The sequence below is a fragment of the Gymnodraco acuticeps genome, unplaced genomic scaffold (genome assembly GCF_902827175.1).
Source record: "Gymnodraco acuticeps unplaced genomic scaffold, fGymAcu1.1, whole genome shotgun sequence".
Classification (NCBI taxonomy): Eukaryota; Metazoa; Chordata; class Actinopteri; order Perciformes; family Bathydraconidae; genus Gymnodraco; species Gymnodraco acuticeps.
This window is the reverse complement of record NW_022990276.1, coordinates 1,111,622-1,127,807: the sequence shown is the minus strand read 5'-3', so window position 1 is coordinate 1,127,807 and position 16,186 is coordinate 1,111,622. Positions and strand designations below refer to the sequence as shown.

General features: G+C 43.1%; 1 protein-coding gene across 1 annotated transcript in view; it reads right to left on the bottom strand.

The window, feature by feature from the left end:
- grik5 (glutamate receptor, ionotropic, kainate 5) overlaps positions 1-15,771 on the bottom strand; it is a 123,342-nt gene extending 107,571 nt beyond the window's left edge. Inside the window, 1 exon segment of the mRNA XM_034221594.1 lies at positions 14,831-15,771. The gene's annotated coding sequence lies outside the window, so the exon portion shown is untranslated.
- Between the last annotated feature and the right edge of the window lie 415 nt (positions 15,772-16,186).

The following is a 16,186-nucleotide window of genomic DNA, read 5'->3' as shown; positions in this document are numbered from 1 at the left end:
AGCAAAACAAAACACGGGTGTTCAGGGCTTGCGTGTTTGTTTGATTCCTGTCTTTATTTTTTGTCAATTGTTCTCGCTAAACACACTTTCCTCATTTTTCTCTCGTGTCACTTTTGATTGTTTTCCTTCCATCCGCTGTAATTGTATGTTCCCGTGAGAAAGCAGGACGAGGTGATCGGAGGTGGAGGGAGAGGGGAGGATAGGGAGGGAGAACGTCTGCCCGCCCCCCCATTCCTCCCTTACTGACGGCTAATCGATGTGTTTGGGTTCGCCCCTGTGGCTGCGGCCCAAGCGCCTTGAAAGGTGAGCCCAAAAGAGCCTTTGCCTTCCTCCATGAGAGCCCGAAGAAAACCAGCCACAACTAAACCTTGCAGATTAACTAGCTGCTGGAGGACTTTACACCTTTCTGCTGAGCTATCACTTCCTATCTCCTCTCATCCCCCCACACTTCCTCCCCCCTGCCTCCAACATCCCCTCACTACAGAAGCCTCGGAGGACACGGTTGTACACACACACTACCATTCATTAGCATATTTCTGAATGTTCTCTTTAACTTATTATTATACGACAGTGTTTTAATATCAAAGCCCTGGTGGAGTAAATCAGGTTGCTGTTGTAATGGAACGGTCCTTTGGGAAAGAGTCCTATGTTTCACAGCCACACTGAGTGAGATGGATGCATAGCAGCAATACAGATGATGGACCACAGGTACCACACACACACATGCAGACAATCACACACATTCAGACCTCCGAACTGTACATTGATCTCGCAGCAGCATGGGCTCGACAGGCATGATTGCCGAATGAAAACAAAGGCCGCATGTAGTGTTGACACACACCATCAGTCAAAGATAGCCTGCGGTCACAATGATTACCTGCTCTATGTAAATCCATTGAGCAATAGGGCGGGTTATCGCCTTATGAGGCGCCGCTGTTATTATCGCGGACAGGATATCACAGGGAAGTGCCACCGGCAAACCGCTTGCGACTGATTATGTCCCATTGAGACTGGTTGGCGAAATTGGAAAATGGTGATATCAAGGGCTGGGGTTACACAAATCTTCAGGCAGTGAAATAATAGTGGTGCGTTTTGTCCTCATTTGTCAGTGTAGGCAAAGGTCTGACATTGTCGGGTAAACAATGAATCTTCACTGGGGAAACATAAGGCGGCTAATCAGCTACCTGGGATCTATTTGGATTTTCACCAGGATATACGTGAATTACAAGCCCAACTTCTTTGTCTTAATTATTATGCAGATTATTCCTAACTGTACCGTTAAATCTGCCGTATGTCAAGGGAAAGGGGTTGCTAGTCATTCTGAGACAATTTCATTATCACCTAACTCTGCAGTTCTCCTCAACTCAGAGTTTGAGCATGTTCTATCTCATTGTTTTGGCTTTACTGCTTTGGTTTACTCCCCATCAGTGTGGTTTCTAAATCAAGTAATACATGATATATACAATTACACTGTACTGTATGCAGGTTGATAAAGATTATAGATGATCTTAGAGAAAAGAACAATCTGCTAGTCTGCTATATCATCATTCTGAAGAGATCGCATGTCAGTTTTCGTGTTTCGAGCTTGTTTGATGACATTAAAGAAAATCAAGTCAATAAAACATCTGATGTATAATACCTCCAATCTATTCCAAATCCACAAACAGCTACCCAAAGCTTAACAATTTGAATCTAACAACTTTAAAGTAAGACACACAATATGTTGCGTCCTGAATTATCCTTTAACTTTCTTATATTATTTTTGCAGTGTCTTTTTGTTGTGGTGATGCTGCTATGTTGGTAAAATGTTGCTGACGCATGCAGCAGGCATGGGATAAATAATGCAAAAATCAATTACAATGTTCAGACGTTTATCTTTGCTGTTTTCTGCTTGATTTATTGCCAACACATTAGCAACGTTTTCTGCATCCATGTAACATAATCAAAGACCCAGTTAGGCAGACTAACACAAGCTAAGCCACCGCTAAGCTACCTGCAGATGCCATGTAAGTAAGTAAGTAAGTAAAACTGTATTTATATAGCACCCCTTCTCAACACGGATGTGCAAAGTGCTTTACAGACAGTACACAATACAACTATAAAATGTAGAATAAAAGACATAAAACACAGCGAGTAAAAGATAGGATAAAACACCAATGTAGGACAGCTACAAACTCACCTCCTCCGACGCCCCAAAAGCCTGTCGGAAAAGGTGAGTCTTTAGCTGCCCCTTCAAAATCTCCACTGAGATAGTGGGTGTTTCTCAATGTCACGGAAGGCTGCTCCAGAGCCACTATTTCAAGGATGCTACGTCATCGAGTCCCGCCGAAGGACTGTTCCAATGTCCAGGCTCCTTGGAATTCTACCGAGCCCGGCGTCCTTCGTAGCGAGAAATTTCGAGGCTGCACATGTGTATCCTCCGCGGTCTTAAAATCCCCACGATGCTTAGCGCACGGACCAATTTCCCCAAATCTGTGGTGGGCCTCTCATATGACGCACACCTGCTCGCCTGTTCCACTCTTCGTTTTCCGAATGCCAGGAAGGATTCTTGCCTAGCTTCTGAAGGAAGTGACTCGAAAGACATGTCCTACCAAGGAAGCATCCTCGACATTGAGAAACACCCAGAGGCTCTCAGTTTCTGTGGGAGTTCATTCCATAGCCTTGGGGCCACCGCCTCAAAGGCACGGTCCCCCTTAGTTTTTAACCTGGTTCGGGGCACCCTTAAGAGGCCTTTCTCGGAGGACCTCAGGGCCCGGGTTGTCCTGTGAGGGTGGATACGGTTGTGAATGCAGGCTTGGCCATGGACAGCTCTGTATGTGAAAACTAGGACCTTAAATTGGGTTCTGAGATGGACACAGCCACGAGCACGGTCAAAAACGTTATGCCTCACCTAGCATGCGGCACGACTAGGTGCATTACTCTTCCTGTAATAATGCAATCCCATTATAGGTCACTGCCATCCAGTGCACAAAAAGCTGAGGCAGACTGCAGGTGCTAATAGGCTGGTATCACCTGTGTGGATCTGCTCTCTCAGCCTGTCTCTCGAGCAATCTGAAATCGTTTGTGCCTCTCAGCATGATAGTAACACAATACATTGACCATGAACACGGCAGAACGCACACATGAAGCCCCCCCACAGGATTCATCATAAATCAAATTCACAGGAATTATAAAAACACACACACAGGCGGCACAATACAGCTCCTGACAGATCTCTCACACAGACTGAAGCTCACACAGATGGGAAAGACGCCTATGGAACATTTATGTTACACAGCATGGTACACACACAGGCTACATCAGATGTCCATATATTAAGTACATTATGCCTATGCTCACACATGCAAAACAACAAGCTCATCCCAAGTGTAAAAAGGCAGTTAATCATGCACACTATAAGCATTTTATTTTATGGGACTACAACATTTCTGGGTTCGATGAAAGTGAAAAATCACAGCAGCACTTGGAGATTCAGAGGAAAGCCCGAGATAAATTACTCGAGCTTTAGACTTTGATTCCTGAGCTAGAGAACAGCTCAGGAGGACTTGAAATAAAGACTGGTCAAACAAGGCTGAGGATTACATGAAGTAACACTCGAGCGGCGACCAGAGTTGGGTGTAATAATATTACATTTGTCGGTAACGGAGTAATGTAACATATTACTGTTATAAATTCAGCAATCCCACTGCAGTTACTAAGATTGCGCGAAAAAATTACTAGATGCTCCCTTTGACAGTGTCAGGGACCAAGCAGTAAGACAACAGGACACAGGAGTGGTTTAAATAAACTAGGGTTTTTATTTACCCAAAAATCCACAACACATCATATAATAGCAAGGCCTATAAAAGAGGTCAACAGACAATACCTCAAAGAAACATAACAAGTGTTAACCCAACAAAACGGACCTCCTACAATGAAAAACCAAGGAACCTATATAGTGGCTTGGCCAAACCAAGTTGAACCCAAGGGATAATTAATAGTCACATCATACAAAGGACACTGACAAAACCCAAATCCCCCCTTTGACATGGAAGCAGGTGGTTTGTCCCAATCTGTCCCAATTGGCACCTTGCAGTATTTATGAGTCCTCAGCGCTTGACCACACCCTTTGCTGAACCAGGAAGTAACCTCCCCCAATGGACATGGTAACATTTAGAGCAAATGTGTGGTGTTAATTGGCATGTTTTATTGTAGCTGCACTGGAGCAAAACTACTGAAGACGAGGATGCAGTGTAGTTGGTTTACCCTGTGTGGCTGTGGCCATCACAGACAGACTAGACTAGTAGTTACTACATTATTTAGAAGTTTACAGTCTCTCTCTCTCTCTCTCTCTCTATCTCTCTCTCTCTCTCTCTCTCTCTCTCTCTCTCTCTCTCTCTCTCTCTCTCTCTCTCTCTCTCTACCTCCATGTGTCCTCCTCTCTGTTGCTTTCTGTGTCATAGCCTCCTCTCTCTTTCTCCTTCTGCTCTTGTTCTTCAATCTCCCAAATGTATGTTTCTCTCTCTCTCTCAGTGAATGAGTGACCTGACACAACAGTAAATAATAAACATTTATAACTAGTTTAGCTAGTTCCAGGGGTAGATAAGATTGGTAAATGTGATGGGTCTAACTTTTAACATTTTAAATATTTCAAGTCACTAGAGGGATTTCCGCCGCAGGTTTGTATTTTCGTAACATTTGCGCGACTTGTCCACATGCATCTGTCATAGGGGTTGAGACAGAGACATCAACAGCTATAACTTTCGAGGGGTGGAGCAGGTATGCCCATTATTTTAAATGTGTCAGAAGAAAAGACAGGAATGTGACGGTAAGGTGCACTGCTGCAAACACAACAACATCAAACCTCTCCAAGCACCTGCAGAGCAACATGCTAACACGAAGCTAGTAGCTAAAGACCCCGAACCCACAGTGATGATGTTGAGTGAGTGCCGACTCCGAACAAGCAGCAAAAACTAGAATTGTCACCGTTATTAACTTGTGTTATGTCTTCCTTATTGCAATAGTAATTGTTATATGTGTGCACATGTAGGCCTAAGTTTTAAGTTTTGGCTATAGGCTGTTGCTGAGTAACGCAAAAGTAATGTAAAGTAACGAGTAAAGTAACGACCCCATCTCTGGCGGCGACAACAACATATTTTAAGTTTAACTGAGCCTCTTGGATGATGTTCTGCTATTGTTTAGCTTGAGTGAAGCAGAAAAGCATCGCCCCCAAGAGGATGTCAACCCGTTTAAAGAGTTACTTTGCTTTGGCGCAGCAATTTTACATTATGCAAACCTCCATATGAGCTTAATTACAGTCAACACTTCCCTTCCCTGTGCGTCTGAATTTACATCATACACATTTTACATCTGACTTCATCTGAAGGTGACACACCGAAAAGGCAATGTTGCAGATAATATCGTACTATTTCCTGACATTTCTGTATATGTGGTTGCAGTAGGGGGGCAGCGCTGGGGGGTTGTCATCGCAGCCAAGTTTTGTCTCAATTTAAAAAAAATCTTCCAGCTCCACACGTCGTTGGTAATTAAAAGCCCATTAAACCACCATTGAGTTAATAAATTACGTCTGTTGTTATTATTTTTTACTCAGTTGTCATGCCATCAGTCCATTTGGAGTATCGTGTTTCATTTAGCCATTATTCAGCCGTTTAAAATCAGGCAGGAGCCCATAATCAGCTGCTGCATCGCTGTTTGGACGCAGCAGAGCTGGAACCGACTCGTGTGTTAATATTTTTTGGAGCAGATTACAGGCTCTTCACTCACAATCCAAAAATACAAGTGTTGTGGAGACAATGACACACGGGTCAAAATGTGTCTCTAGTCTATATTTAAGAAGCAAGAAGCAGAGATGGCATAGCACTAAATGCAAGATAACATTGCAGCCATTCTTATGATGAGCAAAACTAGAGTACTATTTTTTCCAGTTCAACAAGATATAAATAAATATTTCCTTTTTAAATATGATACTTCTTAGTTAAATTCTACACCCTGTATCGTTTAAATTCAATATCTACATGCTGCCACTAAAGCAGAATATGGAAAACAACAACATATCATAAATATGACAACAACACACACATGTATATACATACAAGCAGTGTTTGAATTGTCTTTGGACCCAAGGAATAATTATTTAAGAAATGCGCTAACCTATACTCTAACGGTAAAATACTCAAAACCAGCCCAGAGTTTAGTAACCTACATTTTAACATCTACATAAATACAAATAGAAAATCTGCCACCTACTTCCTAAGAAAATATCAAAAGTGAACAGACTTCTGTCCCAACAGGATTTAGAAAATGTGTTTATCTTCAGTATAAATAGTCTCCTCTATTACTACGATGCTGTCTCTAAAAGGTCCTATAGGAGGGAGTCAAACTGTATTTCTATAACACATTAAACGCATGGTTCATAAAGCACTGAAGTGTTTAGGGCCAAAATATATTAGAAACTAGTCAAAACATGAAGAGGCTGTTTTTATGCATCACAGACTTGGAACAAACTCGCAGAAAGTCTAAGATCTGATCCAACTCTCAGTTCTTTTAAATTATTTCTTAAAACTTCTGTTGTTCATATCTTGCTTTGCAATAAAGCCACGCTGTAATTTGTATTCCACGGTTTCATTTGTCGCAGTGTACAGCCTTTAACTTCTATTTGATTTAGTATATCAACAGCAAATCATGTTGTGTCTTTTTTGGAGTGCCTTCTGTGTGTTTTTCATCTTGTTTTGATGCCCTATGTAAAGCACTTTGAAATGCCTTGTTGTTGAAAGGTTACGAATAAACCTGCCGTGGATTATTGCGCTATAAATTAGTAGGCTGCACTTTTGGAGCTCGTTTAAAGTTTTCATTAACGCTTGCTGTGAAAAACCTGGGTGGCTAACTAATTGAAGAGATACAAATCCCCAATAGGTCACAACACACCGCTAATTGAAAGACCATTTTGTTGATTATTTAACAGAGCATAATTCATCTTTTCAGGTTTTAAATCCAGGCAGAAAACATGTTTTTTGGATTATGATACGAGAAATTAAAGCTCTCAGCCGGTTGATCTCATTAACATCCTCGAGTGATATCTACATTTAGGTATAGTTTTCCAGGAAAAACGCTGTGTCGTGTTCTGTAGATCAAGTCCAGATGAACATCAGTAATGAAGTGAGACGGAACCCCTGGACTAATGAAGTTAAATCTATATTTCTTATGATTCATTTATTTTCTATCTACCAAACTGATTACAGTGTAAAATTCATGACAGCACAAAGTGTTCCTTATCTCTAGGCGGAGACGGGCTTTTGATGCTTGGTTCAGAACTAAATTATGAACAGCGTCTTGCAGAAATGACTACTGAGAAACAACCTACTGTATGTGAAGAAGCATTGAACAAAAAGCCACAGATCTCTGTTATGTTCAAGTATCACTATTATTCCTAGTTGCATGCAGCTTTAATGATCTTCTCCAGGAGAAAAAGGCTTTGCTTTATATTTGATGTACTGTAGGTGAGACTGAAGTCCATTTGATGTTTTATTCTTAAAGGAGCCGTATTAGGCTTATTTACAGTTTGTATTTAGTTCCTCTACTACCGTCACATGCAATTAATCGTATTTTAATCACGATTTTGGCTTGCAACGATTACGAAAACAACGTAATCGAAATAAAACGTTTTCAGTTGGATTATACTTAAAGTTCAGGGTAATAAACTGTTAAAAACATACTTTGTTTGTTTTTTCAATAAATGGATGTTTTCAAAGTAAATGGATAATCGTTTTTAATAATCATGATATCAATTATTGACCCAAATAATCGTGATTATGATTTTTGCCATAATTGAGCAGCCCTAACCAGAGCCCAGTCTGATTGGTTCGCTGGCAGACTCTGTTGTGATTGGTCAACAGCTTAGAGATGCCCCGGCCCTTAGCCTATCACGTACAATGTGTAGGAGCACTAGCCAATAGAAGCTCAAGTGTTATGAAGCTCAGCACATAGTGATGTCATTATGTTACAGAAGTAAACAAAGTAGTCCAAACGTGGCGTTTCAAGCGGGGGGAAGTGTGTGGGAGAGAAACTCCCTCTGGAGGGAACTTCAGGATTTTATCCTTTGCAGACCATTTACACAAAAACCTATATACTGTAAGGAGGCGTGTGGCGCAGTGGATAGAGCGTTGGTGTTCGGATCAGGGGAGCACAGGTTCAAACCCCACTTCAGTCAGCATGTCGTTGTGTCCCTGAGACACTTCACCCCAAATTGCTCCTGTGGGGATTGAATGGGTACTAGTCGAGTATTGTAAGTAAGTCGCTTTGGATAAAAGCGTCTAACAAGTGACATGTAATATAACACACTACAAGAAAGGGAAAAACACCAAAATAGGCTCCTTTTTATTACAGAATTTAAGGCCTACACTTTCTTTTGTTTAGAAATACTAAACAACAAACGTATGTTTGGTACGTCCACGACTTTGCTTCACCTCACTTCTAAACAAAACATAGGTGGTCGTCGTCAAATGAAGCTAAAGCGCAGGTTCAGTCAGGAAGACTAGCTTCACATTCATTCACTCCTCAGCTATCTATTCAGCTGTCAACGGGCTTCTCGTATTCAATTATATGTTGCCACGATCACCAATCATCACGCTCAGTTCATCTCTTCTGTCCTGCAGTCAGCTGTCATTTCAGTTGTTAATGTCCCGTCTTCCCCCCAATGCTCCTCCTGTCATCATATCCAGTGGCCAGGTTGAGCTTATCAGAAATCCACTCCTTGAAGTGCAGATCTTCAGCATCCTCCTCATCCCATATCCTCATCAAATCCAGATTTTAACATCACGATACGATAATACGACATACGATAATACTTTATTGATCAGATCAAGTCTGAAATGTGACTTGCATCACAGCAGCTCCATGTGCAACATCAACGTAGACAAATGTCAATACACAATACATGAAAAATAAACAACAAACATTTAACATCACAATCACTGAGAGAAATCACCACCAGTCTTTAGATGTGGAGGGTGGGTTTCCTATTCTACTAAGGCTGCATCTTCCCTTTAAGATATTTGATATCATGATTGGGGTCTAATCGCCAAAGACTTAACATTTATATCATCTAGTGCAGGGGTGTCAAACTCAAATACAGTGGGCCAAAATAAAAAAATGGGTACTAGTCGAGGGCCGGACTGGTTCAATGTTTATTGCAAAACTTATCGAAATGAACTTATTGCACATATTAAACCTGGAACTAACAAAGCTTAAATGATTGCCTATAAAAACAACATTAAATAATCAGTTGCATTCATTTCTTATGGCTCTATCTGCAGAGTCATTTCTTATGAGTACATTTTTCCACAGGCCAACAACAGCTTCAAAAAAACAATTCCCCTCAAAGAACAAACCAAACATGCCCTGTTGTCGTGAGAAAGAAAGTGCAGAAGGAAACATCCATTAAACTCAGGTTGCTGCTCTGTGAAGCTAGTTCAGATACTTGGCATCTCATCTCGGGTGCAAGGTCATCAATGTTTGGGCTCAGGCTCTGAGCTGAGGAGACCCTCAGGATGGAGTGAAGGTGTGCGTGCAATATACCGGCGGGCTAGATCTAATAGTAATTAGAAATTATCCTGCGGGCCGAAATGAAATCCACCAAGGGCCTGATTTGGCCCCCGGGCCTTGAGTTTGACACATGTGATCTAATGCAACGACAATAAATGTTTCTTTAAATAAAATAAGTGTCTTCTGATTGAACTACATTTTAAAAACACATCTTTTGTCCTAGTCAGTTAAAGGAAAAATGGCTTGTGACGGTTCTAAATGATACTGTTAGAGGTTGAAGTGATGTAGAGTCTAACAGAGCTGAGTCCTACGTATATTAATGATCTTCCTCAGTGCAAAGAGACACCTGTAGATATCATGATGAGTGCCATTATTACACCGTCAGGCAGACTGCCGCTCAGCAGGTGCCACGGTGTAGAATTAAAATGTAAAATAGATTCAGTAGACCAAGGCTGACAATGCCGTTGCCTGGATGACTTTTGAAAAAAATGTTCACACAGAAGCAATTATGTAGGATTGTACAAAAGTGGATAAGCAGTTCAAAACTGCGTCAGCTCACATTGTAATAAAAGACAATGCCTTACTACTGTAATAACTTTGTCTAAATATGGGTTTTTTTGGGGGGACATCTTTAAAAAAAGGCTCTCAAAAAACGGATTATACTGTGTTGACTTTTAATAATGAAATATTTGATCACAAAAATCACTCCAACAATATGAAATGCCCTCACTATGTGATCTTGACATAAAAAACAATGAATTTTAATCAGTTGTTCCTTATTTTGCAGGTGTCCTCGGGGGTCTGCAGGCAGGTTTGATCAGTGATTGCAGAATGGCTTCCCCCTGCTGAGACTCACTTTTCCCGCTACGGGCTTAGCCTGCTTAGTAAGTGATTAGATTAAAAGATGCGCTCTGAATTTTATTTTCTAATCTTCTGATACACAGACTGACACCATTTGACGGATAAACACCTGTGAGGATTTGCGAGTGGGAAACATGTGTATGAAAAGCACCTCTGCCAAATTGATAATAACATTGTGAATATCCAAAAGGTTTAGCAATCAAACAGGTTGGTCTAGGCTAGTCATGAAGAGTTTATTATATTCTAATCATCTTACCATGTGAGGAGGACATTTTCATTCTGCCAACAAACTAGATTCCCCTCGTGGTGAATTGAAGGCTGCCTTTCATTGACTGCAACGAGTGAATGAGGCATGCTGGACCGCAGCTTTAAAACATGATGAGCACAGTGACATGGCCAACCCTCTGGTGAGAATTAAGAAATTGACATAGACTTAATGAGCAGTCATGCCACCATGAAAACAACACGCAACACTACCCAGAATGCCTTTCCCAGGCCTTGCCATATCCTCTCGGGGATATGTCCTGAGATGACCTCAAATGAAGCCTTTCAGCCTATGTCACATGCACTCTCACAAGGCAGCGGTGCAACACTAACGCTGTGAATATCTGAGCCTCCGCCGTGAGGACTGATCACCTGAGCCTCAGACCGGATTACAATTACACTGACAGAATACTGACCTTTTCTACTAATGCTAATGCAGCGGTGGCACTGCCTGCTTTCAGTTGTCCTGGGTGTATCTACTGAAGGAAAAGGCTTACACAAAGCGTTTACAGTAACAATACACATATACAAATGATAACACTTCCACCCGCTTCACACACATTATACACATTGCTTTTATCTTCTTGCAATCCAATCTTAATGACTCCATTAACTGAGAGGCCATTAGTGGCATTCACTTCATGGCCATCCAAACAGCCCAGCTGGGAACGCATTATGGAAAGGGCATGTGTGTGCTAATGTCCATCTCTTGTCATCCACCTCACACACAAACTCATACACACTCAATCCTTTCCCCCTAAGGCCTGCTAGCCTGTAGCAAGCAGGAGTGGACAAACAGCTAAGCAAACAGAGCCATCTTGTGTGCTCCATTAGACAATGAGGAGCAAAGGTTTAGTGCAGGCTGCAGTGCCTCGCGCTGGTGGTCAAGCGGCGGAGGATTGAAGGCACATGAAACTGAAGTGCTGCTCCGTGTTAGAAGAGATCTCAAATCCCAAAATAGCCTGGCTCTCTTTGGAGCTGTTGCTCTCTGCGACACTTCAGGGGTGAACGACCACGCAAGAGGCATCATGGGGCACGACAGCAGAAGCAAGTCACAGGGAATATTGGATTCAGCGTTGATAACAGTGTAGCAATGATCTATTCCTGAAGAGGGGTCTCTATAGCACAGTTAATGAAATAACAGCTGCTTACCACCTTTGCAGAGGAAGCAGCTGTTCCCAACAAAGAACTGTCAAATTATTAATGATGCAGACAATGTGGAAATGTGTTATGTTATACCTTAACAGTAAGAGGAGAATAATCAAGGAACGACATTTTCTATTTGAAAAAGCAAATAAAAATCGACCCCAGCGATTACAAAATGAAACCCTGAGGGATGATTGTTGATCTGAGAGGACCTAACGGGTAACACAGGGCGATGGGATGATCTGAAACCAACAGGAAAGATTCTCTTATGAACCGTGTGCATCGTTTACACCAAGCTGAGGGAAACGATTGGAGCATACTGTTCAAACACAGTGTTTGCTGTTGTGAAAAGCACTTCAAAAGGGGGAACGTGAATGAGGCAAAAACATAACTGGTCATTTGGCACATCATCTCCATGTTGCCTTTCTGTTTCTGCATGGCTGCGCCTGCTGAGCAGAGTGCATGTGGTTCAACACGGATGCTTCTTGACTGGTTCTTATCACTGACTCATTCAGTTATTTTGTGACTGTGGGGAAGGCCTCGGGTCAAAGTTCATATGATGTCACTGAAGCAAAGACACTCCATGACATGAACATGAAACCTCTACTGGATGACAAATGTGCTGCACGGCAACAGAAGAGGAACTTAACGGTTGCCAACTTGCAGTGCTTTGGGGCTTTGTTTTTAAGCTACATGTTTTTTCTGTGTCATATTTCATTGATTTTGTTTTGTGCCACCCCCCCTCTGCTCTAGTTTGTTATTTTTTACTCTTGTACCATACCATCACATACTTAATGCATCTTCTATCTCCTGCCCCAAGCTAATCTTTAGCTCTGCAGGCTAATGGTTGCTCCTGCTGAGAGGAGAGTGGAGAAGCTTCCTCTCTCATAGGAGGGGGTCAGAGCCCTGGCATTAGCTCACTGCTCTGGAAGCAGGAGGTTTCAGACGCTTGTACTTTGCTTCCACTGAGCCGGACTGGACAGCGGCTTCTGCTGCCTGCTTGTTTCTCCCCTCTCCAGAGGGTGTGAGACCATTTATCAGCTATAGCACACGATGTGCCACACAGCCTGGGAATTCAGCTTTTATTACACTTTAAACTGCAAGGTCAACTTGGCAGGAATCGGTGTCAAAGCTGTCAAGCGTGGAAACATGAAACAAATAGCCCACGCAGAGGATGTGGTGTAAAACATCGAGATAAGGAGCAGACATCTCACCGTGATAGCCGTGGTTTATGTTTACACATGTGCAATCAGGTAATATACAGCGGTTTTGACCCGTTTACTCATTTTTGGGAGCTGACAGCACAACGTTAACGACGTAAGAAAAGGTAAGGTGAGTAAAATGTATGATGACAAGATCCATCAGTTTGAAGAGAAGTTCTTTTTTTCCTCAGCGCCATTCTGTTTATGGCCACTTGTCATATTAAAAGTCACATCATGTCTTTCCTCTTTCACTCCGCTGCAAGCAGAGAAGCCATGTTGTGAAGCAAAGGGCCTTGTGACAGAGTAATGTACTCAGTCAGGCCTTTGATGCCATCATATGCCTGTCCTGCCCTCTTCTCTGGGTTTTCTGACAGTGACAAAGGGGATCGGCAGCAGCGTGTTATCAGTGTGCAGCCGCAGTAATCGTATTATTTAGTCATCTTAATTCTGAGAGGCTGACCAACAGTGTGAACAAAGCGGGGCCTCGCTAAACCCATCAGAGGTCTTTTCCTGATCCGCGGCCCCTCTAGACTCCCTTCGTCTCACCCTCCCTCCTCCATGTGTCCTCCTCTCTGTTGCTTTCTGTGTCATAGTCTCCTCTCTCTTTCTCCTTCTACTCTTGTTCTTCAATCTCCCAAATGTTTTTCTCTCTCTCTCTCTCTCTCTCTCGCGCTCTCTCTCTCTCCTGTCTCTGTCTCTGTCTCTCTCTCTCTCTCTCTCTCTCTCTCTGTCTCTCTCTCTCGCTCTCGCTCTCTCTCTCGCTCTCGCTCTCTCTCTCGCTCTCGCTCTCTCTCTCTCTCTCGCTCTCTCTCTCTCTCGCTCTCTCGCTCTCTCGCTCTCTCGCTCTCTCGCTCTCTCGCTCTCTCTCTCACTCTCACTCTCTCTCACAATCTTCCTGTCTCTGTAACGCTCTGAGCTGTAATGGCGTTATTCACAGTTCATTGGTCTGTTTGAAGGGACTATCTTGATTGAGCGTCTCCCGGTGCTGGGCCTGGTGACTGTGGGAGTGTATAAAGATGTGGATGTGTCCGCGGAGATAGATGGGCTTAGTAATATGCAGGACATTGCAGAGGCTTGGTCTCAGTATATAACGTTTCATCAAAGGCAACACATGAGTGAGATAAAAGGAAGCTGAAATGATATGCAGCCGGGCTGTAATGCTCAGAGCATTAGACGTGAAATGGAGGCAGCAAATAACTAGTCAGGATTATCACAGTCATTCTCATTAGCTGGTTCACCCTCTTCAGTTTTAGCCCCTTTCCATCTCACCCTAATGAATGCAAGAACACTGACACAGAACCAAAAAACCGCTCTGAGAAGCGAAAAATACTCACTACTAATTAGTTCAAATTAACCTCAGGACAATATGTTGGCATGTGCACACACAGAGAAACACACACAAAGATATCCCCCTCCAAACACACACACACACACACACACAGTCACACACACAAAGATATCCCCCTCCAAACACACACACACACACACACACACACACACAGAGAAAGGCCCCTCCTTTGCTTCTTTCTGACACCACTCTGATGCTGTTGTAAGCTTGGCTGTAAGATCAACATCTCTTTCTTTGGCACACACACACACACACACACACACACACACACACACACACACGCTCAAATTGCCTGAAGCAGAGGAAGCACAGGAAAGCAAATCCGCTGCGAAGACACCATAAAACCAACACTGCAGAAAAGACGGACCATGTCTGTTTTTCTGCATACATGAGCTGAATACGTGCTAATGACATGCAGAGAACATGCGAACATACACACACACATAGAAAGAGAGAGAGTCCTACTTACAGAATGAATCAGATGGTATCAGAAGCGCTGTGCCATGTTATCACTGTAGTAGTGAGTCAACACAGGCATGGAGATCAGAGACCACAGGGTTGAGGCACTTCCGCCGAGGGGGGTGCCGTGGGGTGTCAAAGGGGTTCACACTGTCTCATTGGGGGTGAGGACAGATAGAGGTAATCTGAGGATTCCAGTGTTTATAGTCAGGTGGAGAAAATAATCCCTTTAGAGCAAGGCAAAGAAAAATCAACAATTGATTAAAGGGAGAGGTTCAATTCGGTGTGCAGAGAAAATGAGGGATTGATTGGGCCGGTGTTTTTCTTCCTTCTAAATAACAACAGCCCGTCTCGACAAATAAGAAACGGAAAGGGTGAAAAATTAGTCAATCAAAAAAGGGCTTATCTTTTATGCTGTCTCTTTTTTTGTGTTTCCTCTGTCTGCTCACTTCTTGTTTTTCTCTTGTTTGCAGAGGTGCCTATGAGCAAAAGAACGCCGGCATCACAAAACCAATCACCTCGCCAGACGACGAGCGAACATAGAGGAGTAAATGACAAGCAGATGAAGGAGAGGATTTCCGACACCTGCTCTCTCCCTCTGTTTCTCTGCCTCTCTCTCTCTGTCTCTTTCTGCAACCTGTATTTCCTTTCTAGAAACAGCCCCCCTCCCTCGCAGTGCCAACGTACTGACTGAGGTGGATGCAGATGAATTAACCACAAGCGAAAAACGCATTTATTTGCTGTCTTACCTTCTCCCTGTGTCTTCCTCACAAACTACTCCTGCATAGAATGACAATGAAATGCTTCTGTGCAGATTGTGTGCCTGACACTTGGAACAGGCTGTGTACCCGTCTTCCCGTCTTCCCGTCTTCCTGTCTTCCTGTCTGTCTGTCTTCCTGTCTGTCTTCCTGTCTGTCTGTCTGTCTGTCTTCCTGTCTGTCTGTCTGTCTGTCTTCCTGTCTGTCTTCCTGTCTGTCTTCCTGTCTGTCTGTCTGTCTTCCTGTCTGTCCTGTCTGTCTTCCTGTCTGTCTTCCTGTCTGTCTGTCCTGTCTGTCTGTCTGTCTTCCTGTCTGTCTTCCTCTCTCCTGTCTGTCTCCTGTCTGTCTTCCTGTCTGTCTTCCTGTCTGTCTTCCTGTCTGTCTCTGTCTGTCTTCCTGTCTGTCTTCCTGTCTGTCTTCTGTCTGTCTTCCTGTCTGTCTTCCTGTCTGTCTGTCTGTCTGTCTTCCTGTCTGTCTGTCTGACCAGCTTCAGAGCTTGTCTGTCAGTATAGCTGTCCGTTTACCGGGCCATCTTTCAGTCTGTCTTCCTGCCAAACACTGAAATGCAGGTACAGGGGGGACATAACCCTTCTCTCCTGCTCAAGTGC